Source organism: Hemibagrus wyckioides, linkage group LG22, assembly GCF_019097595.1.
Source record: "Hemibagrus wyckioides isolate EC202008001 linkage group LG22, SWU_Hwy_1.0, whole genome shotgun sequence".
Classification (NCBI taxonomy): Eukaryota; Metazoa; Chordata; class Actinopteri; order Siluriformes; family Bagridae; genus Hemibagrus; species Hemibagrus wyckioides.
This window is the reverse complement of record NC_080731.1, coordinates 18,087,602-18,107,070: the sequence shown is the minus strand read 5'-3', so window position 1 is coordinate 18,107,070 and position 19,469 is coordinate 18,087,602. Positions and strand designations below refer to the sequence as shown.

At 39.4% G+C, this 19,469-nt stretch overlaps 1 long non-coding RNA gene across 2 annotated transcripts; it reads right to left on the bottom strand.

Moving 5' to 3' along the window:
- Nucleotides 1–5,284: 5,284 nt before the first annotated feature.
- On the bottom strand, nt 5,285–12,605 carry LOC131343659 (uncharacterized). 2 transcript variants are annotated; one of them, XR_009203163.1, is made up of 5 exons: nt 12,407–12,605; nt 10,934–11,077; nt 8,113–9,722; nt 5,839–5,979; nt 5,285–5,686 (listed from the first exon to the last, which is right to left on the bottom strand). It is a non-coding gene; the product is annotated as an uncharacterized LOC131343659 (long non-coding RNA). The 2 variants fall into 2 exon arrangements; XR_009203162.1 differs by having other exon boundaries at nt 5,286–5,686; nt 5,839–5,982.
- Between the last annotated feature and the right edge of the window lie 6,864 nt (nt 12,606–19,469).

The window sequence follows — 19,469 nt, the reverse complement described above, 5'->3', positions numbered from 1 at the left end:
ACAGAAATATTAAATAAATATGATACAGCAAAAATGGATAAAGGGATTTCTCAGGCTTATTATTATCATCACCATGGTAACTAGCTAGCTAGGGTTAATGTTTCCTTCCTTGGACTGAAAAGCATTAAGTGCAACTGAAAAGCTGAAATCTTTTGATGCAATACAGATTGTTGTTTGCTGCTGTGCGAAAAGTTTTCAGCATGTTAGATTCTGTCTTTCTATTTTTTTCCAACACTCTAAACAGTGTAGTGTTCGAGGCGGGAAGCGGACGGCGGTCAGAGCCGGAGTGGCCACTTCATCAGCTCAGATGTCTGAGGAAATCTCAGCAGCAATGACAAAAAACAGACAGTGTCTCTTGGACTTCATCCTCTTTAGAACCACTGCTTCCGTGTCCCAATGATGATGATGGACATGAGGATGGCTAGAAAGAACCAAAAAACTCCACAAAAAACCACCGTACATAGTCTTCTGTTCTCCTGAGGCCGATCTTCTGAAAAGTTCCTCGTGATCCGTTCAAAACGCTCACTCTGAAACGAGAGAAGAAGAACTAAAAGATTAATCCAGAAGAAGTGATGAAGGGGAAGTGCTAGTCATTTGGCACATGACCGGAGAACGTCTCCAGAATCCAGGTGAGATTATTATTCATAAAATGACACGCACACATCTGGCCAGCTGGTTGGCTCGCTCGTTCAGCTCGTCTAGGTTTTCGTAGCGTTCGTGCACCCTGATCACGGTCTCGTGCAGGATGCCCCGAAGTTCCTCCACATCCTGATGAATCTGTGGCAGAAGTTTTTGTCTTTCATCCTGGACATAAACAACACAAGTATGGAGACTGGTCAAGACTCAAAAACTGAGAGATGAAGAGAAAGAAAGAGTCTTTAAAATAACTAAAAGAAACATTTTGAAATGGTATGCTAATCTCCAGAGTAGAAGAGGACTGAAACCCTCCAGAGTGTTCGCTTCACTATTATTATTTTCCAGTACCAGAGTGGAATTATTCCATTCTTGTTACCAAGCTCCATTTCCCTGTGTAGGCGTTTATTTGATGTAAACAGCTGCTTTAATTTCCTCTAAATGTTTCACAGTGTAGAAAGGAGAAGTGCTCTCACTATGCTGTGTGTTTTTTTTGTTTTTTTTGAGAACCAAGAGGGATTCTTTGCCTGTTACTGTTTCATTCAGCCAACAAAAAGCACACTAATGAATGAAAAAAAAAAAAAGTTGGTCCAGGAAAGTGGAGTCTGAGGTGTGTGAGACGTGTGGAGGACATGTGGAGGACGTGTGGAGGACATGTGGAGGATGTGTGGAGGACATGTGGAGGATGTGTGGATAGTTTGGAAAGTGGAACAGATTTGAGATTTGCCTAATTTAGCATGGAAAATATCTTCAGATTGCACGTGTCTACAGCAGCTCTACACAGAAACATCCTTTTCTGAGGCAAAATGACTCAAAAATGCAAAGTTTACTCAGGACTAAAAGAAGAAAGGAAAAGGAGAGGAGTGAAATAACAAAAGAGAAAATCCTACCATAATCAGCCGTGTGTTTCCAGAGGCTTCCAAAGGACGTCTGGAAGGCAGCTGAGAAACTCCAGCAGCTCAGATCATGAGGGCTGTGCCTTATATCTTTATTTCCTTATATGTGTGTGTGTGTGTGTGTGTGTTTTTAGATAGGCAGGGTGTGATATCCCCAGATTATAACTGAGATTTTTAAAGAAAAGTTTTTTTAACTGTGTATGTGTGATTGTCACGCCCCTGGGTTGCCAGATTGATGAATTCCATTGTGTTTGTCAGACTCCAGATCTGGACATCATGATGGAAGAATGAAATCACACTCAATACAGTATTTATTATTCTATAAACTCTATTTTAAACTGAAAGGATCTATCTATCTATCTGTTAGAAATTTCACAGAAAAAAACAATGACATAAATAATATCAAAATGCATATTTCCCAATATCAACTAATTGGTTTTGAGAAACATTTTTATATATTTATTTAAATATTTTTTAAATAAAGTAAAATAAAATAAATAATAAATAAATAGATAAATAAATAAATAAATATTTTTGTGCACTTGCTTTACCAGTATTTAATAAATGTAAATTAATTTAGTGTAATTAATTACAGTATAGTGTACTTGATTTACTGTATTTTTAAATAAACTAATGGCAAGATTTATGAAGAAACAAGTCTTTTCTTATTTAAACACCATTTAACTAGGATTTAACCAACTTACATAAAACAACCAGTAATAATAATAATAATAATAATAATAATAATAATAATAATAATTATTATTATTATTATTATTATTATTATTATTATATTTATTTTTTACTCCTTCATTTATGTTATTTTAATGTAATATTACATATAATATTTTCTTCATGTGTGGCTTATAGTTAATGTGTCGTTCTACACAAAAGCAGTCAATCTGGCAACCCCATACTCCTGAGCATGCGTTTGTGTGTGTGTGTCTGTGTGTTTATGCGTGTGTGTGTATGTGTGTGTGTGTGTGTGTGTGTGTGTTTATGCGTGTGTGTGTGTGTTTATGCGTGTGTGTGTGTTTATGCGTGTGTGTGTGTGTATGCGTGTGTGTGTGTATGCGTGTGTTTATGCGTGTGTGCGTGTGTCTGTGTGTTTATGCGTGTGTGTGTATGTGTGTGTGTGTGTTTATGCGTGTGTGTGTGTATGCGTATGTTTATGCGTGTGTGTTTATGCATGTGTGTGTGTGTATGTGTGTGTGTGCACGAGGAGCGTTACACTCTCTCTGTCGCTAGCTTTGTTCTTAGCATTCACAGTTTCACTTTCTCTTTATTCAGCGCAGATGTGGGGGAAAACCCAGCGAGGGGAAATCTGAGCGCTGAGGAGACTCCCACAGGACCTGAACGGTTGCTTCAGTCTGGAATTTCCTCCAGTGAACAGGGTTTCTATCGGGTTTTATTCTTTATGCCACCTAATGTCTTATGTATCATGGTAATGTTATTACGTCATCATCATCATCATCATCATCATCATCATCATCACAACAGTGTCAGTTTGCAGATTTCTTCTTTAGCAAGTGCCCCATGCAGACTGCATCCCTGCTGTGTTATATTCCTCTAATACCACAGACATTCATTCACTTTTAGTCTTGTGGAATGTCCGTGAATCAAGTTCCTGTTCTCACTTAGGTCACAACTCCTAATTTCTGTCTCTTGAAGTTAATGGGACAAAAAAACAAAACAAACCCTGAGCTTGTTAGCTGCTACGTCGGTTTGGGCCACAAAATGGCTGATAAGAACAACACAATACCTAATTAGCACCTCGTTTGTTGTTGTTTTCCTTGGATCTTTGTGTATTTCATGTCGTTTCTGGTTGTTGTATGTCCGTTATTTCTTACAAAGCCTTTCTCACTGTAGACCGTCATTCAGCAACAAAACACACAAACACACACCTTAAAGACTTGGGGGGAAAAAAAAAGCTGTATGGAGTTTCATAAAAATCCAAAGCAGACAAGTCAGAGCAGAAGCCCAAGCAGATAAGACCTGTTGAATTGAATTGATTCAGTTTTGCCCACAAAAAGCCCCATGGCACCTTTTTTCCTGCTTCAGCATCACAACACAATATCAGTTCTGCTTTTAACTTCTGCTCTATCTCCTGCTGCTAACCGGCATGAGGAATAAAACCCCCTCGACTGGTGCTGCTGCAGGAAAAGTCAGTTCAGTTAAAATCCCATGACGCTTATTCATACAGTTAATTGACCAATAAAACCTCCTCTTCCATCTGTTCCTTTTTTTTTAGTTATGAGCGTTTATCTGAAACGTGCAGTCTGAAAACGCACACTGTACATCACCCTCACCTACCTTCTGCATGACCACAGTTGTAGAGTCTCGTCATAACGGTCATGGCCAGACTCCGTTCCATCCTCAGAGTTCCAGTCCAGGGTGTGGAGTTTCTCAGCACCTTCTCTTCCTTGCTGCAGGGATTTCTACCAGATTCTTCTCAGAGGTGGATTGACTGTGATTAGTTACCTCAGGTGTAATAATAATAATAATAATAATAATAATAATAATAATGATAATAATACATTTTATTTATAGGTGCCTTTCTAGTCACTCAAGCGAAAGAGAGAGAGAGAGAGAGAGAGAGAGATTATGTGTTACAGATGAGAGAATTCCAGAGACAAGGAGCAGTATAAGTATAAGACTAAATGCTCTAGCTCCCACGGTGGTTAAACAGGCTAGAGGTGTAACGAGAAGTCTTGATGAGGAAGAGCGGAGAGTATGTGAGGGAGTAATCGATGCTGGAGGTGAGGAATGGGAGGAGGCAAACAATGCTATGGAGATGGAAGTAACATGATCTGGTCCCACTGTTATGTGACTCAGAGGACAGACTGTTCGGCAGGGTGTGATATCCTCTCAGATTATTACTGTGATTTTTAAAGAAAAGTTTTTCAACTTTGTGTGTATGTGTGAGTGAACACCCCTGTCTGGGTTGCCAGATTGATGAAGCACACTGAATACAGGATTCAGCTCTTCAGATTTAAATGATATTAATGCAATCAGGATTAATAAGGCAATAAAGTGAATGTACGGCAATATATCATGAACTGTGTATGAATGAAGACGGTAACCCCTGACTATTGACTATTATCAGAGATGACCTCTAGGTTTCTAACCTGGGCAGAGGGAGAAACTGAGGAACCCTCAATATGAAGTGAGAGACTGTTGGACTTCTACAGAGTAGATTTAGAAGCTATAAGGAGATCCTCAATCTTGTAACTGACGTGTGTGGACCCTCGCCTCATGCACAGGGCACACTCAGGATCAGGATAAAGCGCTTACTGGTGCACGAGTGGTGAAAAAAACACATCCTCCTGAAACTACTGTGTTTTTATTTATTTCCTATGTAAAGTGAGGAGCTTTGAATTAAGCTAATGAGGGAGTCTGGGGTCTGTTTAGGGAAAAACATGGCTGTTAAATGGGGAGTGTTTCATCCTTAACATCTAAAGTGTTTCATTCATTCATTCATTCATTCATTCATTCATTCATTCATTCATTCAGAGCATTTTCCCCCATTGATACTGGTTAAGTCTTATTTTACCTCATGCTTGTCCATAATTCCTGCGTGAAGAGATAATCAATTCTTTTCTTTACCTATTTGTGGTTTTCATCATTAATGTTTAATTCAATTTCATTTCTTTTTGTATTTTGTAAACCTCCCGAGACAAAAAAACCTTGAGACTCAGTACTCAGAAGATCATGGAGTAAGAGCAGACTTATATATAAAAAGCAGAGGTTTTATTCACGGTACAAGAGCAGACATGATGCATGTACAGTATACAGTCAGTTCATCCACATTACTGTATCCTGTAAGTATTAAATATCCCAAATTCAGACAAAACAAACACACAAAAGTTGGTCTAGTTCACCTCAGCAGATACGCACACAATTACACAAAACTATGACACATTAAATCTTTAAGCATAAAAGTATAAAAGTGAAGGCTTGTCTTTTTAACCCGAGTCTCTGTTCTCTCCATTACTACCGCGGCCATAATACACTGCAACGATGATGATGATGATGAGGAGAACCAGAAAAATTGTAACAATGATCAGGATCACTTTTCGGTTCCTACACAACATCCGTGAGTTCTCACCTTCTTCCTTAACTCTCAGGTTCCTTGTTTTCTTTTCAAACTGTTTGCCCTGTAAACAATACAAACAAAAATGATCTGAGAATTAAAATCCCATTATTTCCAGTCACAGATTCAGCACTGTCTGAGACACTGATGTCTGGATTGATGCTAAACATCATTCCACCATTCCATCAAATGGTGCATTTGGGATTTTATATTTACTTTCTCTTTCAGCGCAACAGCTCTCTCGTCCAAGTCCTCTAGTTTGGTGTCGCGTTCTATGGCCTTGTTATAAGTCTCCACCATGATGTCCTTTGTCTCCTCCACATCCCCCTGAAGCTGCTGCAGCCGGCTTTCTCCTTTCTTCTAAACACCCACACACACACACACACACACACGTTCCCACACAACTGATAGAACTGCTTGAACAAACGCATTGATTAACTGAGAGAAGTTTCCTCTCCAAAAAAATTGACAGAAGATGAAGAGTGCCTCCTCCAGGAAAAAATATAATGTTTGATTATATGATATAAAATACAAGCCTCACATTCTTTTATTTATTTCAATTAATCAACAGTGTTAGCTGAATCAGCCTGCAGTGACTCCATGAAAGTTAGCTACTGGTTTTGTTTTCACATGGACTTCACAATTAATTTTTTTTCACATGATTCAATTTTCATATTTATTTTCATTCGATTCATTATTTCACATGTAATCTCTCACATGATTTATGATTCATTCGATTCATTATTTCACATGTAATCTCTCACATGATTTATGATTCATTCGATTCATTATTTCACATGTAATCTCTCACATGATTCATTTTTCATTTGATTCATTATTTCACGTGTAATCTCTCACATGATTCATTTTTCATTTGATTCATTATTTCACATGTAATCTCTCACATGATTTATGATTCATTCGATTCATTATTTCACATGTAATCTCTCACATGATTCATTTTTCATTTGATTCATTATTTCATATGTAATTTCTCACATGATTCATTTTTCATTTGATTCATTATTTCACATGTAATCTCTCACATGATTCATTTTTCATTTGATTCATTATTTCACATGTAATCTCTCACATGATTCATTTTTCATTTGATTCATTATTTCACATGTAATCTCTCACATGATTCATTTTTCATTTGATTCATTATTTCACATGTAATTTCTCACATGATTCATTTTTCATTTGATTCGTTATTTCACATGTAATTTCATTTTTTATTTGATTCAATATTTTTCACTTGATCTCTCACATGATTTATTTTTCATTTGTTTTATTCTTCAGATGATTCATTTCTCACAAGATTCCATGAATTAATTCTCTGTGATTTTTCACATGATTTTATTTTCACATGATTCATGATTAATTTTTCATTTGATTCGTTATTTCACATGTAGTCTCTCGCATGATTCATAATTCAGATGATTAATTTCTCACACCATTCCATTAAATAATTCTCTGTGATTTTTCACATGATTTTATTTTCACTTGATTCACGATTCATTTTTCATTTGATTCATTATTTCACATGTAATCTTTCACATGACTCATTTTTCATTTGATTCATTCATCAGATGATTCATTTATCACACGCTTACATTTTCACATGTGATTTTCATCATGATCATTTTATTTGATTCAACTTGCACATATAACTCCTTGTCCACATTTTACAAATGATTCATTATTAATATTTTATTACTACATGTTCATATGATGTTTCACACCTAATTATTTAAATTCGGATGTGTAATATTTGCTCACACACACACTCATTTAAACCATACACACCATGATTTATTTTCAGCTCTTTATTTCATGACACTCGCCTTGCCTGTTCTTCACCCACGAGCCACACCCATCTCTGTCCTTTTGACATGAACATGTTATTACAAGACACTAATAGTTCCTACTGTAAAAAAAGACAATGAGTTAAAGTGTATTGTTACGGTATACACTTTCTGACAAATTATTAGGAACACCTGCATCCGTGCCAACAGCCAGTCACAGAGATCAGACTTTTCCTTGTATTCTGATGTTTGACCTGAACATTGAGTGAAGATCTTCACTTGTATCTGTGCTACTGCAGGCATGATTGGCTGAATTACTTGAATGTGCACCAATGTTTCTGTTCAACTGGAAATATTTTGTAAGAGACACATCGATCTGCAGAAATCGCTTGATTGCAGAGATTGCATCAAAAGGGGGTGCAACAAAATATTAAGTGAAGGGTACCATCATTTTTGTCAGTTTCAAGTTATTTCAGTGACCATTGTGGGTTTTTCTTTCTTTAATGGAAGGGTAACAACAATTCTGTCCACATGCATAGAGCTGCGAGACACCTGTACAGATGTGTACACCATAACATGCTTCAGACATCTCATCGCAATTCAGTTACTGATAAGAAGTGAAAGCAGACAAAGCTAAACTAAAGTAAAGTGGATATAATAAAAGTGAATATTATTATTTTACCATGTTGTTTCTTGCTTATCTCTTCAGTTCTTTGTGTTCTTCTCTGGACAGGTTCTTGTAAACGATGGCTGAAAGACTGCCAGCAGCTTTAATCTTGATTTCCGTCTCTTGTTTCTCTTCTCTCTAAATGTCTCACAGCTAACAGCTTGTTATTTAACGGAAATGTGTGTGTGTGTGTGTGTGTGTGGGTTTTTGCTTTCTTTCTTTCTTTTTTTTTTAAACCTGTGGTTTGGTTTGGCACCTGTGTACATCAGTGGTTGCCAGATTGACAGCAGCAGCAAACCGGATTTAACTCTGTTAATCCATACGATGGATTTATGGGTTTTATAAAGTTCAACTCCAAGAGCTAGCAGCTGGAAATAAAGGAAACGGAAAAAAAAATACTGCACTGATATGCAGAATGTTTAAAACGATACACTGCATTTTCCTCAATATTTACAGGACAATCCTGTACAATTAAAATCGACTTAAAAAAGTGTTCTTTTACGGCATTTTTTTTTTTAAATCTACAGTACTATACAAACATTCTTTATATTACCTTGTCTTAGATGGTAACTTTATGTCTTCCTTATTACTGGGTCAGTATAAAAAAAGAGATACATATAAAATATGTCATTGAAAAAACAAAACAACTTTTTTCAGATTAAAAAGCACCTTTCTAATAACCTTTCTGGATTAATTCACAGATAGAGAGAGAGAGAGAGAGAGAGACCGAGAGAGAGAGAGAAAGAGAGAGAAAGAAAGAAGGAAAGGGAGAGAGAGAGAGAGAGAGAGAGAGAGAGTAGATGAACGATGCTATTTGCGAGGCAATGTGTGGTTATGTGAGTAAACTGCTGGATCTAACTACCAGTTGCACTTTGCACCATGTCAGTGATCCAGCTGCAGGGTCATAAAACCCTCAGGAAATAATCCCTGAACCTCCTGGTGGTGGGGCAGTAACTGGTTCATCTCCCAGCTGCTGACCCTCAGATCCCTGCCCTCACTATAGTGTGTTCTGTCATGGTATAAAACCCTGCTTCACCTGTGGAAGTGTCCTGAGCTGATTCAAACATTCAGTAGTGCAGAACTGTCTGTAAATGTAGAGACTGACGATTGAAGACCTGTGATTGACCTGCAGGGGCAGCACTGACCTGATTAATGACCTCCATATAGTTATTCTGCTTTTCTTTATCCACTGGAAGATCTCTATAAATATCTTCTCCTTCTGTATCTTCCCCTGGGAGTCAGGACTGAGAAGGTAATGAAGAGCTAACACTGTTCCTATAGGATTCCCTTTTTCAGGACAGAGGAGTTTATACACTTGTGGATTTCTTGGAAAGCTGTGTTATTGTTTTGTCATTTATTTCGAGAGAGAGAGAGAGAGAGAGATAGAGAGAGAAACAGAGGTTTCTGATGGAAAGGATGTTTATAGCTGATTGGCTTTTTAACCCGAGTCTCTGTTCTCTCCATTACTATTATGGCCATGATGAACTAATGATGATGATGAGGAGGATGATGACCAGACCAGCTCCAATGCCGATTGCGATCATCTTCTGGTTCTTACACATCCTTGAGTTCTCACTTTCTACCTTCTCTCTCACTTTCATTGATGTCATATGAAACCGTCTGCTCTGTGAACAATACAAACAAAAATGATTCAAAATATAAAATCCCTTTATTTCAAGTTACAGATTCAGTAATGTACAAGACCCTGATGTCTGGATTGATGCTAAACATCATTCATTCAGTGAGAATAAAATGGTACAGAGTGTGTGTATGTGCTGGTGGACATTTTGGAAGCCCTCTGTTATTTATTTAAAAGACTTGTAACACTATTATCTGAAAGAACTGCAGTAACATCAGCTATTGGTTTATTTTCACATAAAATTCTTAAGATTCATTTTTACATCTGAGTTCTTTTCTTTTCATTTATTTTCATATTCTTTTAGTCTTTTTGTTCTATTTGTCATTTCATTCATTTTTTCAAATGTGATTCAGATGCTTCATTCATTTTCATATGATTCTTTTTTTTCCACATGATTCATTTTTCAAACGATTCACTTTTCTCTGTGATTATTTAAATGATTCATTTTTTCACTTGTGATTTCTGATGGTAATAACTTCGTTTCACTTTTTTCACCTCATTATTTAAATGATTCATTTTTACATATGATTCAAATGGTTCACTTTTCATCTGATTCATTTTTGCACACGATTCAATTCTCTGTGATTATATACATGATTCATTTTTTTTTATTGCAGCACTAACTGTGGGAGTTTGTGAGAAAAAATTAGTGACTTTCGGGAGTTTAGCCACACTCTTTTTTATATCCTCTTTTCAGCTCCACTGCCGTAGCTGCGTTTCATTGTTTATTTCTAAATTTGTTCCAAATGTATAAAATTCTCACTCTTGCACGCTCTAAGCCTTCCTCTGCTCTACTCTCATCTGACAGTGTCTCTGAACCGCTCACACCTCGCACATGTGCAGTACGATAGGAACGTACCACTATATATGAGCCATGGAGGGGCCTCGCAATTGAAAAGATGTAATAATAACAATAATAATGGTTATAGACAGACCATACAATATATGATAGAAAATTAATAAGTACTATATGATTTATACAGGCTTCTTGGTATTGGTCGGGGCCCCCTAATTCCCCGGGGCCCTAAGAAGCTGCTTACCTCGCTTATTGGTTAAGTCCGCCCCTGCTCATAATAAACAAGATGACTAATAAAAAAGTAAATAACTACCCTTACGTATAAAGGTGAGAGGACGTTATTTGGTTGAACTGTGTAGTAAATGTTAAAAAGATCCTAAAATGGTGGATTTTATATTTACACTCTCAAGCAGCACTTCAGCTCTCTCCTCCAGCTCCTCTAGATTGATGCGGCGATCTATGGCCTTGTTATAAGTGTCTACCATGATGACCTTTGTGTCCTCCACATCCCCCTGAAGCTGCTGCAGCCGGTTTTCTCCTTTCTCCTGTACACACACACACACACACACACACACATGTAACAACTGATTGAACTGATTGAACAAACGCACGTCAAGACTAAGAGCTTATAGGAGCCGGTGTGGGTGCAGGTTTTTATTCCAGTCAAGCAGGAGCCACACTTGATTCCACCTGTTTTACCAGCTGATCTTGGCTTTCATAGGCTCAGGTGTGGCTTCTGCTCAGTTGGAATAAAAACCTGCACCCACACTGGCCCTTTGTGGATAAGACTGGACATCCCTGATCTAATATGATGCACACAGTGATATTAGGAGTGTTAGAAATGCCTGTGGTTCAGGTGTGTGTGTGTTTGTGTGTGTGTGTGTGTGATTCAGTGTCACTGTGCTCCATTAGTACGTTACTATAGATAGTTTAATAAAAGAAAGTGAAATATCTCCTCTAATGAACTCTTCCATACAGACAGTGATGTGGTGATGATGGAGCTGCACAGTGATGTCTGCTATGTGGAAAAACCTGCACTTCAGGACACAGTTCAGTCTGCAGGGGCGATTAGTGCTGCGGGTTCAGATTTAACTGACATTTCCGTATTATTAAAACCTGACTTAACTGATATATTTCTGTGAAAACGTGACATAAATGTGAGTATTAAAGCTTCACATTCTATTATTTATTTAAATTACTCATAACAATGCTAACTGATTCAGTAATGCAGTAAACTGCAGGAATATTAGCTACAGGTTTATTTTCAATTACAATTCAGTTCTTTACATGTGATTTTTGTCATTTGATTCATTTTCCAAATGATTTGATTTTGACTCATTTCTCATTTGATTCATTGTTCAGTTGAATAATTTTTGACATGATTCCTTTTTCACATGTGATTACTTACATGATTCATGCTTCATTTGATTCGTTGTTCAGATGAATCATTTTCAAATGTTTCCATTATTCCATATGATTATTTACATGATTGTTTTTTTCCGCATGTAATTATTCACATGATTCATTTTCCGTTTGTTTAATTTTTTTTTCACTTGCTTACTTGAGTTCAGTTGTGTCATATTTGCTAACACACACCATCACAAACCGCATCAGTTTATTTTCATGTCTGTTCCTTTTTCACTACTTTACCCACAAGCCACACCCATCTCTGTCCTTTTGCCATGAACATGTTATTACATGACTCTTACTCTTCCTACCGAAAAAAGACAATGAATTCAAGCGAATCTTTACAGTAAACAGTAAACAGACATTCTATAACAGACTTATCCCTGCCTGTCTGGCACCAACAACCAGTCACAGAGATCAGACTTGTTCTTCATTAGTGGGTATGATAAAAGTGAATTTTACTTTACCATGTTGTTTCCTGCTCGTCTCAATGTTTGTCTTCTTGTCTGGACAGGTCAGTGATGTCTGAAAGACTGCCAACAACTTTGATCTTGATTTCTGTCCCTTGTTTCCCTTAAGCTCTTCTCTCTGAACTCCTCACACCTCACGAAAGTTTGCTTTAATCCTGTGGTTGTTTACCTGTGTACGTCACTGGTTGCCAGATTGACAACAGCAAACCGGATTCAGCTCATATTCCGACTGCACTTGACTGATTTATGAGTTTTAGTTCATTAAAAATAGTAGCTGAAATAAAGGGAACAAAAAATGATCCACTGATTTGCAGTGTATTTTGCTGAAAAATAAATTATTATTATAGCATTTTTATCAGTACTGTGCAAAAAGCCTTAGCCAACAGACATTCTTTATATTACCATGTGTAACATTGTGACCCACAATACCCCTCCCAAACCAGAGAGTACCCTCGCCCTAATATTAAGCCACTTCCAGGTCAAGGCCACTTCTGGGATTAAGAAAACAGCATGTGTGCCAGTGTTTAAAACAAAGTATTATTAGCATGATTGCTACACACTGAGCCATGTTCTTTGCTTTCTTGTGTTGGATTTCACTGTGTATGACCAGTGCCCTGTCTTGTTTTTTTTTATTCTCTTATTACGATTCGGATTTCTCTGCCCTGTCTGACTGCCTGTTTGTTAACATCTGTTCTTTTACTATGCTGTATTGGATTACATTTTAGATTATTCTGCCTGTGTTCCTTAAAAAACTGCATATGGATCTTCATCCCTCAGTGTCTGGGAGATCTTTAGAGACTACTTCTCCTACTTTGCGCAGCTAATCAGAGATGTGTTAAATATCCACCAGCGGGAAGGGACGTGTCTGTTCAGCTCCTTCATTTGTTCCAGGGCTCAGATTCCACCACTGACTACACGGTGAAGTTCCGCACATTAGCCACAGAGAATGGAAAGAACGACACATCGCTCCCTGCTGTATATCATTAGGGACTATGTCCAGAGCTGCAGGACAAACTCACCTGCAGGGACACAGACATGTCACCAGTTCATTTTGGTGGCTATTAGACTGGACAACATGCTACAACAGCAACAAACGAGAGGCGCTTGCCTTGGAAACAGACCCAATATCCAGATGAGAGCCTCCTTGTCAGAGTGAGCACCGATGAGCCCATGCAGCTGAGCCAGACCAGGGTGTTCCCTGAGTAACACCAATGCTGCCTCCGTCTCAAGCTGTGTATTTATTGCGGCCAGTCTGGACACTGCTTTGTAGCTTACCCAGAAAAACCCACATCCCAAGAGCCTTAAGGTGGGCTGGACTTCTTTTCAATCACGCTTTCTTATTCCTGTCCAAGTGCAATTTCCTTGCGAGGTTTCGAGTCTCTTAGCAATAGTGGACTCTGGAGCCACAGTGAATCTGATTGATTCAAGTACCCACAAGCACCCCGTTTTGTGTCACTGACATCGATAACTGGTGTATTGGAGGTGGCTACCTCACACATCAAACTGACTGCATCACCCTCAGGATTGGACTATTTCACACAGAAAACCCAGCCGCCTTCCACATTATCTCCTCTCTCTCCAACACGTTTATCTTTGGGTTCTCCTGGCTTTACCTACACAACCCTCAATTATCCTAGTAAAGTAAAGAACTTGTTCGACTGAGGTGTGCATAGAGGAAGCCCTGGCAGTGGGGTACATCCACCCCTCCACGTCTCCCACCACTACAGGGTTCTTCTTTGCTGAAAAAAATGACTATCACAGTCTCAACACAATCACCATATGCTACCATCAACCCCTTTCATTAGTGCCATCAGCATTAGAACAGCTCAGGAAGGTGTGCATCTTCACCATACTGGAATAGTGAAGTGCCTACAACCTGATTCAGAAAAAGGAGGGAGATAAATGGTAGACCATCTTCCCCACCACTAGGGGACAATATGAATACAGGGTAATGCTGTACAACAGGGATCCTCAAATCTGGTCAATGAGATCCAATTTCCTGCAGATTTTAACTCTAACCTTAATCAAACACACCTGCATGCTAATCAATGTCTTCAGGATCATTAGAAAATCACAGGTAGAGGAGTTTGATCAGGGTTGGAGCTAAACTCTGCAGGAAAGTGGATCTCCAGGACAAGATTTGAGGAACCCTGCTGTACAGCTTGACGATGTTACTGACTACATTGACGACATACTGGTGTACCATGCCTTCGAGACTCAAAACAAGTTTCACGACAGCCCATATCCTGCAAAATGGTGATCCAATCAAACTATTCATTGTAGAAGTTGATGGGGACCCTGGGAAACTGTACCTGTGGAATTTCTACTCCAGATAGCTAACCCTCAAATTATAATGTCAGCAACTGAGAACTTCTGTCAATCGAGAAGGCCTTGGAGGACTGGCAGCATTGGCTCAAGGGGGCGAACCTTAAATGTATAAAGAACAAGGCCCTCTTCTTCACATGATTCCAGTTACCATAACCTACTGACTGGAAATGGAAAACAACACTCATATGATACCACAACCCCGTTAACCAACCACCACACCCTGAAACCATCTTGCCTCTGGAGAATATTGTAGCACCTGTATGCTGGGATGTCATAGAAGAAATCCACTTGGCTCAACAAGCAGAAGCACCTCTTCCCAAATGCCCAAGTGCCAGAGTCTATGTGCCTATGTACCAAAGTCATCCAATGGTTACACAAGGCAGACAATTCTAGGCACCCAGAAATCCAGAGGACTACAGCCCTTATTTAAAATGTGTTCTGGTGGTCCTCATTAGCCAGAGACGTTGAAACGTAAGTTGAGATTCCCAATTTACCTCCCGAATCTGGAAGGCCTTCTGCAAACTGCTAGGCATCAACATTAGCCTCACTTCCAGTTTCCACCCTCAGTCTAATGGGCAGGCAGAACAGTTGAACCAGAAACTGGGCAGATACTTGAGATTATTTTGTGGCCTCCCGAGACTCCATAAGGAAAAAATCCTTGAGACTCAGAAGATTATGGAGTAAGAGCAGACATATATATAAAAAGCAGAGGTTTTATTCACTGTACCAGAGCAGACATGATGCATATACAGTATACAGTCAGTACAGAGTCTCATTTGTCTCCATTATTACTGCTGCCATAATACACTGCAACGATTATGATGATGAGGACCAGAACAATTCCACCAATGATCAGGATCATTTTCCAGTTCCTACACGACATCTGTGAGTTCTCACCTTCTACCTTAACTCTCAGGTTCCTTGTTGTCTTTTCAAACTGTTTGCCCTGTAAACAATACCAACAAAAATTATCCTAGAATTAAAATCCCATTATTTCCAGTCACAGATTCAGCACTGTTTGAGACACTGATGTCTGGATCGATGCTAAACATCATCCCAGCATTCCATCATTTCATGTTAAAAAGATCCTAAAATCCTAAAAGGGTGTATTTGGGATATTATATTAACCTTCTCTCTCAGAGCAACAGCTCTCTCCTCCATGTCCTCTAGTTTGGTGTCGCGTTCTCCACCATGATGTCCTTTGTCTCCTCCACATCCCCCTGAAGCTGATGCAGCCATCATTCTCCTTTCTTCTGAACACACACACACACACACACGTTTCCACATGATAGAACTGCTTGAACAAACGAATTGATTATCTGAGAGAAGTTTCTTCTCCCAATAAATTGACAAAAGATGAAGAATGCCTCCTCCAGGAAAAAATATAATGTCTGACTATATGATATAAAATACAAGCCTCACATTCTGTTATTTATTTTAATTACTGTGCTAACAGTGTTAGGTGAATCAGTTTGCAGTGACTCCATGAAAATTAGCTACTGGTTTTGTTTTCACATGGACTTCACAATTAATTTTTTTTCACATGATTCAATTTTCTTTCTTTTTTTTCATTTGTTTTATTAATCCACATGTAATCTCTCAGATGATTCATTTTTCATTTGATTCATTATTTCACATGTAATCATGATTCATTTGATTCATTATTTCACATGTAATCATGATTCATGATTCATTTGATTCATTATTTCACATGTAATCTCTCACATGATTCATGATTCATTTGTTTCATTATTTCACATGTAATCTCTCACATGATTCATGATTCATTTGATTCATTATTTCACATGATTCGAAAGGGACCGATGAACCGGGGACTGAGCTTACGACATGGAAGCTTAAGTTTCAAGTTTTGACTAGAGAGACAGACCCACTGTCCCTCCTGATAATGGGGTGTGAGCATCTCCGGCAATTAGCCTGAAATCTCTGGCGACGGCTGGCTCTCTGCAGCTGAACATGCGCTCGATGACCACTAGGATGGTGTCATAACCACCCGAGCTGGGTAGATCCATAACAAAATCAATTGTGATGTGGGACCAGGGTTGTTTAGGCAGTGGTGGACCGTCAGGGTCAGCAAGGCCTTCTCTGCTGGCCTAAACAGCAGTGATGTGAATCACTGACTTGCATTTTAATATATTTAATATATTATTCCCAATAGTCTATTCTCTACATTTCATAGCTTTTCTCTTGGTTGCGCTGCTTCCCGTAGTGTATATTTATGATAAGAGTATTTATCCAATCATATTTCAGCTAGTGGCTGACATCATGTGTTGCCAGAGTGAAAATCTGCCATAAGACCTTCAGAATTAATAGTACAGGCGCCCGGAGCTTAAAATAAGTGGCAATGGAATTGTTACTTTAACCAGATTTCGAGTTGGCGTCACTGGGGCCATCTAGCAGCGATTACGCCAGCAATTTCCCGTCCTTTGATTGGATAATTGGTAGTCAGAGGCAGCGACCTGCCCATATACATTGCTTCTATATTCTCTGCATCTCATTTCGGATGCTGCGTCCTCTGGAGATTGCAGTTTGCTGCGTAAGGCATCAAGAATGTCTTTTTTGAGAAAAGTAACCATAATAAAATTGACTATTCCTTGTGAGGTGTGAAATACTGTAGACTAATTTCTTTTTTACTTCATTATTTAACAGTTGATAAGTATCTATTGCCGTGGCGTCCAGGGGCGATTCTAGAATTTTCATTTAAGGGGGGCTCAGCTCCCAATGAGGGTATAATAGTAAAAAATATATAAATAAATGAAATAAAATAAAGGTTTGACTAACAGGGTGTCACAAGGCAGCCTGGGCGTGAACACCAGAGGGAGCCCTCACCTGAGTATTAACCTTCTCTGCCCTACTTTCGGTACATCCGATCTGCGGTCTGCGGATTGAAGAACACGCTGAAAGATGGGGAAGAGCTGAAGTCTGCCGCCGTTTTCATATGGAATTTAAAGGGGACTGAGGCGATCACAAATTTGTGTATGGTTTACATACGCCGCATATGCCAAGGGTCAGAGTTGTTGAAATAATGGGGTTCTTGGGGGAAGAAATAACATAGAGCGACAGCTTCTCGGTGTGGAACAGCCCGATCTGCAGTGTGAGAGGGATGGTTTGGCGGTCAAGTATCCTTCCCCGATGTGTTGGTTGTCTTCGGCCGTCCCTCGTAGAGGGGTTGTGCAGCAAATGGTGGGAAGGTTGAGGTTGAGGTCAATCAGCGCTGTGACAACATAGGACATGTGCTCAACGTATAGCCTTACAGGTAGATTCAAAGAGGAGTGATGCAAAATTTTTCCCATTTTAGATGTTGTGGGTAGCTCAGGGCACTCAGCCACTCTGTGACCCCGGCCGCCGCAATAAAAACACAGCCTCAGGCGGTCGTGGCGTTGTCGTTCCTCTGGCAAAATTCGGCCCAGCTGCGTGGGCTCAGGGCCCTCCCCCCGGGAGCTAGGTGCTGTCTCCTGACTATTTCCATCGAGGCGAAGGCGAGTGTTGCCTCGATGTTGTCACAGCAAGTTTTCCAGCCGAGTGGCGATGGTAATGTAACTGGAGAGGGATACGTTGGTGTCCCGACACGCCATTTCTGCCTGCAGCAATGGACGTAGCCCTTCCCGAAACATCGCTAACAGTGCAGCGTCGTTCCACCCACATTGAGCAGTCAGAGTTTGGAAATGTATGGCGTAATCCGCAGCCGAGTCAGCCCCTTGGCGTAATTCCAAAAGCTGGACAGACACTTCTCGACCCCCTGCCAGGGTTCCTGACGCGTTATCACAGCCCACAGATTAGCTGGATCCTCTTCAGGCGAAGTATTCTGTAACAACTGGCCTGAGGCAGAGGGTTGAGGATCCATGAGCTCAATCTTTAATGAAGAGCAGACACGAAAATACAAAGATGAAAGCCGAATGGGCAAGGCAAAGGGTCAAAACCCGGAAAATACAGTCCGCACAGCAAACGAAACCGAAACACACAAAACCGAAACTCGTAATCCTAATCAACGGGACGATAGAGTCCATACACAGAAAAATCCAACTTGGTATTAATCCAGCATGGCTTGGTAAGTTCACAGGACAATACTTCGGATTGTGGCGTCACAAACACGCTGCTTAAGAAGACTTAAAAACCCGGAAGAAAGTGTACTTCGTGGAAGCATTAAAATTCATGAGACTGCTCCCTCTGTTGGCCCGATGCCAGGTCCAATGTTACAGACCCCCCCCTAACCCCAGGGGTTCTACGTGGAGGGCAACCCCGTGGGCGAGGAGCTGGTCGATCAGGGTGCAATTGATGGAACTCTTCTACTAGGGAAGGGTCTAAGATAAGTGAAGGGTACCATCATTTTTGTCAGTTTCAAATTATTTCAGTGACCATTGTGGGTTTTTCTTTCTTTAATGGAAGGGTAACAACAATTCTGTCCACATGCATAGAGCTGCGAGACACCTGTACAGATGTGCACACCATAACATGCTTCAGACATCTCATCGCAATTCAGTTACTGATGAGAAGTGAAAGCAGACAAAGCTAAACTAAAGTAAAGTGGATATAATAAAAGTGAATATTATTACTTTACCATGTTGTTTCTTGCTTATCTCTTCAGTTCTTTGTGTTCTTCTCTGGACAGGTTCTTATAAAATGTCTGAAAGAATGCCAGCAGTTTTGATCTTGATGTCTGTCTCTTGTTTCTCTTCTCTCTAAACTTCTCACAGCTAACAGCTTGTTATTTAAT